Here is a 15784-nt window from a genome sequence, read left to right as displayed (position 1 = left end):
CATGTTAATATTATGAACTTGAAGTAAGCAATTTGGTAGACTCAAAATTAAAAAGAAGAGAAAAAGGGAACATGAAACACTATTTTTATCTATGGGGAAGGCCAAGATAAAGAGCTGACTCCTAACTTTGCAGAGCACAGAATATCTGTTCCTCAAGATTTATTTGTCATGAATGAGTGCATGAAAAAGAAACTAACACCGTATGACATTTTCAGGTTCAGCAATGAAAAATAAATAAGGTAAGAAGATCACATTGGAGCTAACACTCCGAATTTAGGAGCTGGGAATTCCAGATTTGGTGCCGTGTATCAATGCTTCAGTGTTGCTCCTTAAACACGTAGTTTCCTTACATCTTATTTCAACATCTGCAAATGGAGGAGTTAAATTTTCTCTAAGCTCACTTTAACTGTAAACTCACTGCTTTCAGGATGTGTGTTCATTATGGCATTTAAACAGCTTCTTTTCTGCACGTAGTTATTAGCTGTCTAATCCTCAAAGTGGCTTTCTATACCTGTACCAATATCATTTGGAGTACTGTGCTCAGGGCATGCAAACAATTCAGACATTTTTAAGCAAATATTTCAAATGCAAAGAACTCAAATATTTATTTAAGCAAACTGTAGAGAGAAATGTAAACTTTCAATGGCATTTCTCTTTCCTGTGTTATTTTCTATCCTTTATAACACATTGTAACCAAGTCTTGCTATTTAAGATTACCTACCAATCAGTCAGTTTTCACCCGTGGATAATGGCTAACAGAGAAACTTTGCACCTTAAGACATAACACACATGAATTCTAAAACCAACAAACACAGAACCTCTTCATGAAAAATTAGCTGGAGTAATAAATCATCATAAGTAAAAAGGCAAATATGGAAATTATATTCACAAGGATGATAAATAAGCCAGAATTTGCTCTTTTACAATCTCAATTAATCGGTAATATATACTCTTACAAAAAGATTGCACTGAATGTCTGCTGATACACAACAGAGTGAGCCTACCTAGTTAATGTCTTTTCCCCCATTATTTCAGTAAAAGAAACTGGCTTTGCTGAATAAGAAGGTTAAGAAAAGGCCCGAGTGAATCACTCCAATTTGTTTTCACATTCTGAACAGTCAATAAAGGAATTTATTGCCTCATTAGGCATTTTGAGTAGATTTCTGGAAACCTGGGTGACGTAAGACAGAAAAATAACCCGGGAAGAGGCTTGGAAGGCAGTTGCAGCTGAATTTGTTTTTGAAATTGCAAGTTGCCTGTTAGACTGGATAATGACATCGTGATTTGTCTCAAGAAAACATGCCAGGCAGTGGGAAGTGGAAGGGGAGAAGGAACTGTGTCTATTTTCAGTGAGTATGTACCAAAATTTCAAATACTGGTTCTCAAAAGTACTGTCAATTGATAGAAGTTAGGTAGTTGGGGGAGGAAGAGGGGCTCCGTGACAGATCAAGAATATGGTTCTTATAAATGAAAGCAGTGAAAGTTTGATCATAAATATATAGTAATGGTGTATACAGGGTACTATGTTCTGCTGTCTTCCCTTCTACCCTCACACTTTGTCTAGAGGACATTTAGCTCTACATTCCAATGGCTAAACTTAAAAGGGGACCTTCCTCAGACATCGCCACCCATAAGCACTCTGATCCTAGTAGGCTTCAGAGACTCAATGCTGTTCGGTATTCAGGGGAAGGTAAATTGTCCCCCCACACCCTGTTTTGAATAATATTTCAAAATTTGACTTCTTTTAACAGAACTGAAAGGTAAATTGGCAGTTGGTAACACATTAATTTTTTTTCAATGAAAGAATGTTGATTTTGTTTCAAAATGTAAGCAACCCCGGAGGCAAAAGCTCATAGAGTAAGTGATTTATTAATAAGTAGAGCACAATGACTTGCTTTCCTAAAATTAACTCTGTTTTCACACTTATAGCAGATAAACACATTCATCGTGATCAGTCTGCTCTGTATCAAAAAAAAAAAAAAAAACTTGATAAAATAATCACAAATAGACATAGAACAAGGAAGTTTCAGGGAAATTTTCCAGATAAAAGGAGTAGAAATATTTGCTTCCAATAATGAAATGTCTATGCTTGCATGTGTGTCTGTGTATATACATATATGTGACATTTTATTTAACATCTTAATTTCTGTAGGTTTGGAGAAAAAAGGTGATACAAGCAGACATAATCTTTAATCCAAACTCTCTTCTTTGTCAGTCAAAGATTTCTCAGCACTGTTTCTTGTTATTATAAATGATTCCAACTTCAGGCGAGATCTTGAGATATGAAAATAAAGAAATATTCTTTGCACCGGCAACACTCCAGTTGACACTTTGCTGCCATTATTCCGTGAAATAGCTGGAGAATGAAAGTTGAAAGAGAAAACTTATGTTGCTATGTTAAGAAAGTGGCTTTATGAGAAAAGTCCTGGATTCTCAACCCAGCTTTGGACACAGTTTGCTCATCTGTAAAATGTGAGGTGTGGAGCTCAGTGACTTTTTAAAAAATCTTTAAGAGTAATGAAGGCATTTACCTTGGTGGTCTGGAGGACATTAAAATCCACTTAAAACCTGAATGAAGGAACTAAAAGCAGCAAAGTGGTGCTGTCTCTCATTACTTCCTTTCTAATTAACATTATAAAAGTTCCAGATCTGAGACTCTGCAAATTTAAAAGTCCACTGTTTCACATGTACAGTAGGCTCCCAGTTATCTGCAGAGACATATGCTAAGATGCCCAGTAGATGCCTGAAAATATGGAGAGTACTAAACCCTACGTATACTCTACTATATTTTTCCTATACATGCATACCTATGATAAAGTTGAATTTATAAATGAAGCCCTGTAAGAGACTAGAAACAATAACTAGAAATAAATATACAGAATGTATAACAATTACAGTAATAACTTAAGGGCAAGTTGTTTGAATGTAGCCTATATGGCCTATCTTTAGCATATTCAAATATCCAGTGTCATTGCTCATGTGGTCTGGGGCTATTATTAAGTGAAATAAACACTCCGTGGATACAAGCACTAGGATACCAGGACAGTTGAGCTGATAACTAAGATGACTACTTAGTAGCTAATTTATGTGTAGTGTATACAAGGAGGATATGCTACACAAAAGGATGAGAAGACAATATGAAATTGCTTCATGCTATTCAGAATCTCACATAATTAAAACTTATGGATTGCTGGGATGAGATGCTCGCTCACATGCTAACCTGGAGTGTCTAGATTCAACGCCCAGCTTCACTCCTCATTCCAGCTTTCTGATACCATGTCCCCTGTGAGGCATCAGGTCATGACTTAAGTACTTGGGTTCCTGCCACTTACGTGGAAGATCAGGACTGAGTTCCTTACTCCCAGCTTCAGCATGGCATAACACTGTCTGTTTGGGGTTTTTGGGGAATAAACCAGCAGGTTAGAGGTTCTCTCTCTCTCTCTCTCTCTCTCTCTGTGTGTGTGTGTGTGTGTGTGTGTGTTTGTGTCTGCTTTAAAAAATAAGTTGAAAAGATTTATGCATTATTCATTTCAGAATTTCCCATTTAATATTTTAAGGCCATAGCTGATCACATAGGTAAGTGAAACTATAGAAGATGAAAATGCAGATAAAGAGGGACTACTATATATTCGTCTGCATGTGAGTGTTATCTCTCTCTAAGGAAACACAGGTGTTTTGTATGAATGACAATGGTGTTCATTGCGGCTCTCATGATGGTGCAATTTGAGATTATTTAAGTAATGGCTAATGAGTGCTGAACCAAGAGCAAAGCAATAGAAAAATGCCATCCCTCCCTCCAAAACAATGGCCAAATGACAGTAATCCTTGATTAAGGGTGCTTAGATTACATTTGGTACATGATAGGTATCCAACAAATATTTGCTCAATGATTCAGTGAGTGTAATAGAGGAGACATTTTTATAAAGGAACACTTATATAAATAAATAATTGAAAAAAAAGCGTTGCTTAAAGAAGTCATGGGAATACTTAGAAAGTGGTTGACATTTAACTGAGTTGGCATTCCAACAGCAAATAAGATTTTTTAAGCACATTTTAAACAGACAAACTGCTTTGTGGCAAGGAATGTGTGTAGTATAGCAGGTAGTCAGAGATCTCAGGAAGTGAAGCTAGAAAGGTGACTTGGGCAAAATCACCTATATACTTTTAAATTTCATATTAAGTAGTTTAAACCCCATCCTATGAGTAGTTAACACTTCTTATGATAAATAACATTTATTGTGTTAAGAATAGAGTGAGATAACCCAGATTTGGTTTCATAACTTTTGATTCTTTCGGTATGCCCAGAGTGTCTGGATTCAGCCTTTTAAGACCTTCTGCAACTTTTTCATCCATGCTCCAGCAACCAAATGAAGTCAATCTTTACCTTCTGAAGTAATTTACTGTGTGTAAATAATTTGTAATATTTAAACAGTTGCACTGCACATACAGAATAGACTTTTTCAAAGGACATATTCTCCTTGAATATTCTGGAGCTTTTATACATTTTCTCTCTCCTTAATCTCTCCCTTTTTCCTGATTCTGTGCCTTCCTCGTTTTTCAGGTTTGCAAACATACTGTAGGGACCCAAGTCCCTTCATACAATAAGACAAATCTTCCAGTCACAGAATATTAATTCATGTTATAAACAAAAATAAAAATAACATTCAGAACCAGGACCCATTAACTGTGGCCATTTCTTTTTCTTTGAGAAGCATAGAGATTGAGAGAGACAGAGAGAGAAAGAGAGAGTGTGTTCTTATCTGCTGCTTTGCTCCCCAAATGCTCAAGGGGACGGCAAGAGAAAGCTAAAGCCAGGTCCCAGCAATTCATTCCAGGTCTCCCACATGTGTGCCAGGAAGCCAATTCCTTGAGCCAGAATTATTGCCTCCAGAGTTTGCATGAGTAGGAAGCAACACTCAGGAGCTGGAATTGTGAATTGATCCTAGGTACTCTTGTTGCAGTTGATTTCTCAACAATGTTGCAGTGGATTCATTTCTGAGAGGAGGAGCATGGTGAGGGCAAGAGGCGTGGAGTCACCACACAGACCCCAGGAGTCAGGTGAAAGAAGGCCTGAGGCAAGCAGCCTGCATACTCATTTATTTGAGTTAGTACTACAACTTATATAGCCAAGACCAGCCAATCCGGTCACGGGGCAGTCTATGCCCCAACCAATCACAGCCTGTTGCCAGGCAATTTCCAAAGCCATCCAATCACGGCCTGCTGTCAGTCAGACTCTGTTGTCATGTGGTTTCCGAAGCCATCCAATCACGGCCTGTTGCCAGGCAGTTTCTGTTGTCAGCGGTCATCTTGGCATGAACTTTTCACCTCAGCGGCCATCTTGATATGACCTTTTGACCTCATTCCACCACATACTCTGACAAGGAATGTTTGTGTTTTGGATGCTTGACCAAAGGACTGCCCCTGTCGGCCATTTCCTGAAAGCAGAATATAATTTATTGGAGTAACATATAATAATGTTCTTTAAGAGAAAAGCTCTAGGTAAAATTTCAGTTTAAAGTGGAAACGAGGGCAGTGAAGGAAGGAAGCTTACATTTCTGATAGGAAAGACTTCATAAGTTCAGTATTTTATTATGACACTTGGATTTAGAAGATCATCATCATTTTTCTCTGGAAAAGCTGATCCTCTTTCCTCAGCTCAGAGGTCATCATTGGTTTACAAAGATGTCCTCATTCTTCCACCTGGAATTCATAGCCCAGGTTCCAACTCACACTTTTACATCTTGTATATAAAATTACCTTTTTACGTAAGACCTTCCTTCCATCCAAACTAATCTTTTCAACACTATGAGCTTTTTTCTGCATAATTGCAATTATGTTTTTATTTTTGGCCATTTTTTCTACTGCTCCAATTTTCAACTGTCTCACAAGTCTATGAAAATTCTCCCTTCTCTGTAACCATTTTCTGAATGTATAGCTTGTTCTTTCAAAGATCATTCATCTACATGTTGAATTTCTTTGTCTACCCACAGAGCAGAAAAGTGTATACACTTTTAAGGTCCATAATGTCCCCTGGGTTTTTCTAGGTGGTCTCTGTAACACATCTGCATTAATTCACATAGCAACCAGAGAGTAAGTAACCACTGCATTTGTTATACTGGTGAAAACATCGAGGCACAGTGAATTTAAGCAGCTTTTCCTCGAGTTTCTCTGGTAGAGAACTACTGCAATACATTCAGATCTTTCATTCTTTTGCACCTGAGTCTGTGATTGAGTGTAGTGAGGTGCCTTTCCTTACATGTTCACCTGTTTCATGTTCCCACCTTCATGAGCATTTTAACCTTTTAGGTAGCCCCTGTATATTTCAGTCCACGTAACTCAGCTCCAACATTGTCCTTTACAATATTTTCCGGTTTTAGTCATTTAAAATCACATGTATATTCTTAAGAATAGTAGAGGCCCAGGGGCTGGCACCGTGGCTCACTTGGCTAATCCTCCGCCTGCAGCGCCGTCATCCCATATGGGCGCAGGGTTCTAGTCCCGGCTGCTCCTCTTCCAGTCCAGCTCTCTGCTGTGGCCCAGAAGGGCAGTGAAGGATGGCCCAAGTGCTTGGGCCCTGCACCCGCATGGGAGACCAGGAGGAAGCACCTGGCTCCTGGCTTCAGATTGGTGCAGTTCCTGCCATAGCGGCCATTTGGGGGGTAAACCAACAGAAAGAAGACCTTTCTCTCTCTCTCTCTCTCTCTCTCTCTCTCTCTCTCACTAACTCTATCTGTCAAATAAATAAATTAAAAAAAGGAATAGTAAAGGCCCAGTCAGAAATATTTTATCTATTTTCAAACTGGTCAAAAACATGAATTTCTTATGTTTTCCAAGTTTAATTTATGATTAACTTGCTTTATTTGTGAGTGATAATACTTCTCAGTTTATACAGCTAAAGGAATATCCATTTTTGTACTATTCAAATCTTCATTTGGGAAGCAAATCTTCAAATATGTGTGTGACTTTGAAATAAATTTAGACATGCATGCTTAAGAACTTGAATGTCTAGTATACAATTTAAATTTGGTATCACTTAAAATCAGTCCAGTTTTTAAGAATTAAAATGAAATAACATGTCTCAGGATCATTTCCAGACAGGCCCACTTCTGTGTTGAGGCAACAAATAACAAAGTCTTTACTGAACCCATAAACATTGAGGTAACATGGAATTTCTCACAAGCAACTCAGATATTGTCCATGTATGGTTTGCCATTTCATTCTAAACCAGATTCCTAAATGGATAGGGGGAAAGTTTGTTATGATTGGATAATACTTACCCACATAGTTGGCTTAAATCTCTCTCTAAACTACATTGTGAGACAAACAGGAATGTTTTAATACTACTTATGCCAAAAGAGAAAAATTATAGTGGTTGTTTGGTCATCTGTTTGGTATTAATTGTTTAAGGCTAAATTGAGAACTATAGGAAATTAGAAAATAGGAGGCCTGGGTCTTGGTCTTATGGAATTTGTGCTCTTAGACATGAAATAGTCATCATTTTAAACAAATGTGAATTCACATCACAAAGCATCTCAGGAGAGCATGGATGTGAAGGTCACCACACAAGGTCAATGAACAGAGGCTGCTAGGGACTGCTATGCTGGGGAAATTGTCACTAAGGATGTACAGTTTGAAAGAAGACCTCAAAGAGAGGCAGGGTTTTGTTAGTTGAAAGCAAGTGAGGCAAGAACTTGGGTGCAAAGGAAATGAAAATTGAGTTGCAGAAGTGACTTTGGGAAGATAAGTTTGAAGGAAACATCAGAATGACCAAAGTTGAATACTTTGTTCAAATAACAAAATCTTGTTTATTTTTATTTGTGTCTTATTTTGTACTTATCTGTTTACCTCTTTTTTAAAATTTATGTATTTATTTGAAAGGTAGAGTTACAGAGAGGCAGAGGCAGGAAGAGAAAGAGAGGTGTTCCATCCACTGGCACACTCCCCAAATGGCTGCAATGGCCAGAGCCAACCCGAAGCCAGGAGCCAGGAGCTTCCTCCAGGTCCCTGACTTGGGTTCAGGAATCCAAGGACTTGGGCAATTCTCTACTGCTTTCCCTGGCCATAGCAGAGAGAGAGATCAGAAGCAGAGCAGCTGGGACTTGAACCAGCCCCCATATGAGATGCCAGCACTGCATGCAGTGGCTTTACTCGCTGAGCCACAGCGCCAGCCCCTACCTCTGCTTTTGATTAGTACAAACACCCATGTTTTAATATTTCTGTACTTTATCAGCAGATGGGAAGTAAATATGAATTTGTGGAAACAAGTCTCCCATGTCTTTGAGAATCAAACCACTCCAGGTGACCCACAGACGTTAGCTGCTAGAAGACTGCTCACCTTATTCAAGAAGAAGCAGTATCCTATCACGTTATTCTCTAACAGCATCAAAGGCTTCTGTTTCCTGAAAAGCCAAACCGGAAGTGTGTGGTTCACTTCCACACAGTCTTCAGCTGTTTCTGAGCAGCTTGATTTCTCATCTACTTCACATTGAACAGAAGCAGTATCAGGGCTCTTTTAATTTAATTTTTTTTGAGTTACAAAGATTTGGGCTTGCTTTTTTTTAAGATGTGAACTGAAGAGCAGGATCTGTTGAGGGGCAAAAGGAGAGTACATACTCAGGTGTGAGTGCAGGCACTCACAGAGAGAGATTTGCTACCCTCCCAGGATAGGTTATCCATTTTGATTAGAGACTGTCCTCAGAGCAGGGCCTCACTGAAGAGTCAAATGAGGCAGAACGTGGGGCTGTGGTAAGAAGGCGTCATTGTTGGCTGATGCCTGATGCAAGGGGAGGCTTAGCTGCATGATGAGGAGAGGTTGTGCCAAGTCTTCAGCCATGTTGAATGGGCATGGGCATGGGCTTGCTTTCTAAATTGGTCATTACGTAGAGGGAAAAGAATATTTGATGTTAACCTTAGTTTTTTAATTTAAATTTTAATTACTTTTCTGAGAAATAGCACATCCTGAAAATAGGCTGAGCTCTCTCCTTTGACTATCAACAAGGATCCTCTCTAAATCTGTTGAAGAAGCGAAAGAGGAATCTGTCAGGCTCCCTGTTGCATGTTTTTAGTTCACATACCCTCATGGCTACATCCAACAGAGGTGACCTAAATTTATCCTCTGATGTTGCATACCATGAATTCCCATAGCAGGCCTGCTACAAAGGGGCCATTTTAAAGCTTTTTACTAATGTTGTCTTGGTGGATACTGACTGATCCTGTCCCAGGAACAGAGATGGTCCAACCCACGCTCCTGATTTTAGAATCATAAACATCAGTTGAACCAAGATGCTCTAGAGAGATGCAGTGACTTTGATTTCTCTTGGGTGGTCAAACACAGAATTTTTCTTTCTTTCTTTCTTTTTTTTTTTTTTACAGACTATGATTCAGAAAGTACATAGTTTTGGAACATTTGTTTTCATTATGTTGGTGTCAATGGAAACAGTTCTGCTTCCTGATGTCTTACTGAGATGGCCCTTTTGGTCATTTGAGGCCACTTTCCCAAGGATTCTGCATGTTGCCTGACCCTTGGGCCTGAGGAAATAAGTAGGACCCACATTGACCTGTTGTGGATAGCATCTTTCTCCAAGAATGGCAGAAGGAAAAACATCAGACTGGGATGCTCTCCAGAAATAATAATGGAGACTCTCATCCTGTTGTGTAAACTCTCCTTGTGCTTTGCACTGTGTGCTTTCTGGAGATATTATTTTTAAAGGATTATTATCCTCTGCAAAATATTTTTCATTAGATTTGTTGTAGAGTTAAAGAGAACACATTAGATCTCATTATTAATGAGATGATAAAATCAGCATTAGTAACATATAGTGAATTGTTGAATGAATGCCAATTCTGAGTTTTTGAAATTACAAATCATCACTTCTCTCTTCCCCCAGATTGTCCATGGTGCTGGGAAAATGGGAATGCATAACAATAGCCACACAGTGCTTTATTTGGAGAGGAGTCAACACTCTGGAAAACAGGTGAAAATAACACAGATGATGTTAAACTACACGTTTCCTTTACTCATTGATACTTATCAAGCTTAGTCTATAAACTTCTTCAACAAGCTATATTTACTATCAAATTTAATGCATAATTTGTTGAAAAACTTCAATTCTTATGAAGAGCAGAATGTTTAGCAAATGTATACATTCATTTATTTAATAAAGTTATAGTAGTATAATCTACCTTTATGAACTTATTTTAAAGAAAATAGAGGACATGGCTATTTAACTTATCAAAATCTAAACAAAGAACGTAATTTAAAAATGGACTTTAAAAAGTTAATACTTCTGGCCGGCGCCGCGGCTCAGTAGGCTAATCCTCCACCTTGAGGCACCGGTACACTGGGTTCTAGTCCCGGTAGGGGCGCCGGATTCTGTCCCAGTTGTCCCTCTTCCAGGCCAGCTCTCTGCTGTGGCCAGGGAGTGCAGTGGAGGATGGCCCAAGTGCTTGGGCCCTGCACCCCATGGGAGACCAGGAGAAGCACCTGGCTCCTGTCATCAGATCAGCGCGGTGCGCCAGCCGCAGCGCGCTGGCCCGCTGGCCGCGGCGGCCATAGGAGGGTGAACCAACGGCAAAGGAAGACCTTTCTCTCTGTCTCTCTCTCTCTCACTGTCCACTCTGCCTGTTAAAATAAAATAAAAAGTCAATACTTCTTATAAATATTAATTTTTTCTTTTACCAAATAAATATATGCATGTTTATTTAAAACTTAAAGAAGCTTAAGGGTTAATGCATTGGTCAGCTTTTCATAATTGCAATTGATTGCCAGACACAGGCTACTTAGGAAGGAAGGAGGTTTATTTTTCTTAAGGTTTCCAAGTTCAATGTCAAGATCAGGGCCACCTATTGCACTGGCATCTGTTTAGAACAGTAGATGGCATAACTTGTGAAGGATCACATGTGAACCAGGAAGCAGAGAGACAGGGAGCACACTGGTCTATGTCCATGTAGTTCTCAATCATGAGACTACATCTTTCTAGCCTAACCCAATCTAATCACTTCTCCCTAGGCCCCAACTACAGATATCACAATTGGACAATGTTTCCACCCTTATTCTATTAACCGGTAATATAAGACTTGGGGACCAAGCCTTTAACACATGGGCCTTTGGAGGACACTCATGTATTCAAATGATAGCTTCTAATAATGAAGAAATTAAAATTCTTTAGCACAACAGCAAGATTGTAATCACTTCTATCCTTAAAACTTTTTATTTTCTTTTACTGTCATTTTAAATAAAGTCCATATGACTACCTCATATATCCTCAATTTAGATCTTATCAATTGACTTCTTTATTAAAATAGTTATGGATTTAAATTTCCTTAAAAACCTCATTTCTTTACTTTATTCTTACAATATGGCTATATCACCATTTTGGTTTAAATCTTTATCTAGGCTTTTACATGATAAGCGTATGCAAATAATGTTTACTCTGAGCCTGGTGATATAATTATTTTCCCTTTATTGCAGAATTTTTACTTTGTTTGAATTAATATAATTATATATTAGATATAATATACATATATGATTATCCTTCTTATTCTCTGTTTTTTTTTTTTTTATGGCATTCCTCCTTGACTAACATTTAGGGACATTATAGTTCTTCGAAGTTTTCTTCTCACTGCATGTTATTTATTTATCTAAATGCCTTCATTCCCTCCACTTTGTTTTCTGTTTTCCCTTGAGGAATTCCTAATAATGATCCTTGACTGTGCAAGCTTATTTTTTAACTGAGGTAATAAAACCTAATCAGAATCTCTGTGAAGAGTATTGGCTTTCTTTTGATCCATTTGGTGGCAATGCCTTTTTTAATGACCAATACACATGAAGATGTCTATTCAGATGTATTTTTACTTGTTGCAGTTACTTCTGCTAGAGGATAATCTTTAATCTAATGCTTAGGGATATAAACACCGTGGGATCTAGTGCGGATATAAGATCTTGATGTCAATTTTTGGTACAAGGACTGTCCCTTTTGTGTCGTCAATTGAAGTCATTCTGGTTCAAGTTCTGCAGAGGTGATCCCTGGTCTTTCTTTTAAAGATGGGGAGTTAACTGACTCCTTTATAGTTCAGGAGTGATAATGGAGTCTTCTACACTTATTTTAGAGTGTTTCAAACAATCTCTCTGGTTCAATTCCTGGCCTCAAACCTCCCTTGAGCAATATCTAGATGCTACAATATCTGGTCTTTTTTTGGAAACCATTATGTGTGTACTCTTGGTTTTGTTTAATCACTGTCTCCTATTTACAGTTTGTCTTTCTTCTACTGTTCTGAGTCGAATGCACTCTTTTGTCCTTTTTCTGTTTTTATATATTGTAGTATAGGGTAACAAGTCTTCTGGCATTAGTAAACATTTGAGCTTGTATAGTACAATGATAATGACTCCCAAAAATATGTCCATGCCATTCTCAAAACCTGTGAAAGTTATGTTATTAAAAAAACAAGTTCTTCCCAGATGTAAATTAGTTGGGATTTTGAAATGGAGAGATTATTCAGGATCATGCAGGAGAGTCGTAAATGCCATCACAAGTGTCCATGTACCAAAAGGGTAAAGGAGATTTGACTCATGTAGAAGAAGTTGAAATGAAGACGCAGGCAGGGTTGGAGCATTGTGGGTCACAAGCCAGGGAACGCCAAGAAATGCAGGAGCCATCAAAGGCAGGAAGAGGCCAGGAATGGGTTCTCTCACAGAGCTCAAAAGAGCACAGCTCTGCCAAGCAGCTAGATTTCACCCCAGTGGAACTCACACTAACCTTTCTGCCTCCAGAATTGTAACAGAATAAATTTCTGTTCTTTTAAGCCACTGAGTTTGTGGAAACATATTATGGAACTCAGAGGAAACAAGTACAACTTTTATGAGTAGTTCTTTTTCTGTCTAAAACTCTGTGATGATTTTTTAAAGGAGAAAGATACATAAGGATGTTTATTTTACATCTTGAAATTGAAATCCTTTAACTCTTTGATTTGGGAGAGTTTTTATTTCCGATAATTTAATCTTTTCTGTGGATTATGACTATGCTCATTTTCAAAAATATGGGTCTTCATTCCCTTCCATTCTCCTCTACTCCCATCTTTTCCATTTCCTCCCCTGTTCCAGTAATCTATTAATTACCTACTGTTATGCATCATAATCTGCTTTGGCAACAGAAACCAATAAAGCAGCTTTCCTGCTCACTGTGAGCTCACTATCTGTTGTTACAGAGGTAGAACAAAGTAACATTTAGTGCAAGATATCAAGCCAAGAACAGAAATAAAAATCAACAACTAAAACTTAAAAAGTGCTGAATTTGATGTATGACTAAAATGCTGTGATCTCATAAAACATAAGGTGAACAGCTCCACTTGGCGAAATCTGAAGGGATTTATTAAGTGATGCTAGAGCAGGGTCCTAGTGGATGAAATTCAATCTTCAAAAGATCTTAATGGAGAAAAGGCATCTTATGAAGAAGAACTGACTGCAGAAGGCACACACCAGTTTTTGAGCATAGATCACTTGGGAATGGCAAAGTATTTAACGTGCCTAGAGTGTAGATTAAGGATGGGAGGAATGTGGGGTCATGAGATTATGATGCGAGAGAGAGATCTTCCATATACTGGTTCACTCCCCAAATGGCTGCAACAGCCAGAGCTGGGCTGATCTGAAGCCAAGAGCCAGGAGATTTTTCTGGGTCTCCTATGTGGGTGCAGGGGCCCAAGCACTTGGGCCATCTTCTGCTTTCCCAGGCCATTGTAGAGAGCTGGATCGGAAGTGGAGCAGCTGTTTCCTGAATTGGTGGTACCCATACGGTGTGGCAGCACTGCAGGCAGCAGCTTTACCCACTACACCACAGTGCCAGCTCCAATCCTGCTCATCTTTTAGGCAGAAAACTCTTGGTGTTTTGATTATTACACACCTGAAGAGAAACTAAAAATTCAGTGGGGGTGCTTTTTGCAAGGGACCCCGTGAGGAGTAGGTAACAATGACCTGGGAGAGCTGAGGCACTGGGACTAAGATAAGAGAATGCAATCAGGAGATAATCATAAATCCAGAATGGCAGAGTGATGGAACTTACTTGAAGTCCTAGAACGTAGTTGGAGAGTATGGGAGAGGGACCCATACCCCAAGCTCAGTCTTGGGAACAACTGCTTTCGAAAGCTAGGGGAAGCCGGCGCCGTGGCTCAATAGGCTAATCCTCCACCTTGCGGCGCCGGCACACCGGGTTCTAGTCCCGGTTGGGGCGCCGGATTCTGTCCCGGTTGCCCCTCTTCCAGGCCAGCTCTCTGCTATGGCCAGGGAGTGCAGTGGAGGATGGCCCAGGTGCTTGGGCCCTGCACCCCATGGGAGACCAGGAAAAGCACCTGGCTCCTGGCTCCTGCCAGGATCAGCGCGGTGCGCCGGCTGCAGCGGCGGCCATTGGAGGGTGAACCAGCGGCAAAGGAAGACCTTTCTCTCTCTGTCTCTCTCTCTCACTGTCCACTCTGCCTGTCAAAAAAAAAAAAAAAAAAAAAAAAAAAAAAAAAAAAAAAAAGAAAGCTAGGGGAATAAGGAACCACTTTATGCTAGCAGGGTTCTGCTAGCTCAAAAGTCCTGGAAAGAAGGAGCAGCATGGCCACTGGATCCGCTCTCAATGATGTGTAGTTGCTGATGTAGAAAGTCTAGCAAGACATGAGATGTGAGAAAAACTAGTCAATGGAAACTTTTGATTTCGCTTCCCCAAACTTTCTTTATCCTAATGGCCATTCTTAGCTTTATATCAGCCTTTATGCTGGTAAAGTCTTTGTCAACTGCCAGGACTTTCTTTTAAAATGTGGTCAGAGCTTCTGTCTTTCAGAACAGCCATCCCAGTTTCTTGCTGGAAGAAATATGTATAGATGTCCATTCACTAAAAATGACATATTCAGTTGTTAAGCATTTATGTCATTGCTTCACTCAGTACATATGCAGCAAATAAAAAGGAAAAGCCTATGTTCCTAAATCTGTATATATGAATTTTTTTAACTTAAAAATTAATTAATTAAAAATAATTAAGGGACCAGCGCTGTGACATCGTAGGCTAAGCCCTCCGCCTGCAGAGCCAGCATCCCATATGGAATCTGTTTCATGTCCCAATGTGGCTCTTCTGATCCAGCTCTCTGCTATGGCCTGGGAAAGCAGTAGAAAACGGCCAAAGTGCTTGAGCTCCTGAACCCATACGGGAGACTCAGAAGAAGACCCTGCCTCCCAGCTTTGGATTGGCCCAGCTCTGGCAGATTCACAGACCTTTCTCTCTTTCTCTCACTCTGTCTGTAACTCTGCTTCTCAAATAAATAAATATAAAATCTTTTTTAAAAAGTTTAAAAAAACCTCCAAGGTTTATTCATTCTATGTCTTCCATTGTTGGAATTCAAGCTCACTAAATATGTGTTCTCTTGTTTGACAAGTGTTAAAGACAACATTCTCACAACAAATCTTCAAAGTTCTACAAGTATTCTGTGACATGACTATTTATTCTTGAGCTTTGTTTTCTGAAATGAATGGGGGCAGAAGAAGCATAAATTTTGTAATGTGTAATCTGTATAACATATTCCTAAGGGCTTTAGCTTGGGTATTTATATACAGTTCTGATAACATGCCATCGTTAGCATCAATTCCCTTTCCTTAAAGCTTCAAAGTTAATTAATTTAGCTATGAATTGGGAACAAAATGACAAACATGCAAACAATTCCCTGATCTAATTAAATAGCAGCTAGGATCTGAAAAATAGCTCTTTATTGAAGATTTTAAAACTGGAATTACAAGGTTATATTTGCTTTTGCATTCACT

The 15784-nt window shown here is 39.1% G+C and overlaps 1 long non-coding RNA gene across 4 annotated transcripts in view; it reads left to right on the top strand.

Annotated features, from left to right (window-relative positions):
- Positions 1-15784, top strand: part of LOC103350594 (uncharacterized) — a 647925-nt gene that overhangs the window by 116534 nt on the left and 515607 nt on the right. For 2 of the 4 annotated variants that reach the window (XR_016232325.1, XR_011387764.2), the window contains exons 1-2: positions 1217-1349; positions 9888-9974. This is a non-coding gene — a long non-coding RNA (uncharacterized LOC103350594). Of the gene's footprint in view, positions 1-1216; positions 1354-9887; positions 9975-15784 lie in introns of those variants that run through there. The other 2 variants (XR_011387765.2, XR_016232315.1) reach the window with 2 other exon arrangements.

This window comes from Oryctolagus cuniculus, chromosome 4 (assembly GCF_051225735.1).
Source record: "Oryctolagus cuniculus isolate XC-2025 breed Fujian yellow rabbit chromosome 4, ASM5122573v1, whole genome shotgun sequence".
Taxonomy (NCBI): domain Eukaryota; kingdom Metazoa; phylum Chordata; class Mammalia; order Lagomorpha; family Leporidae; genus Oryctolagus; species Oryctolagus cuniculus.
The sequence above is the reverse complement of the archived record's forward strand: the minus strand, read 5'-3'. Positions and strand labels throughout refer to the sequence as shown.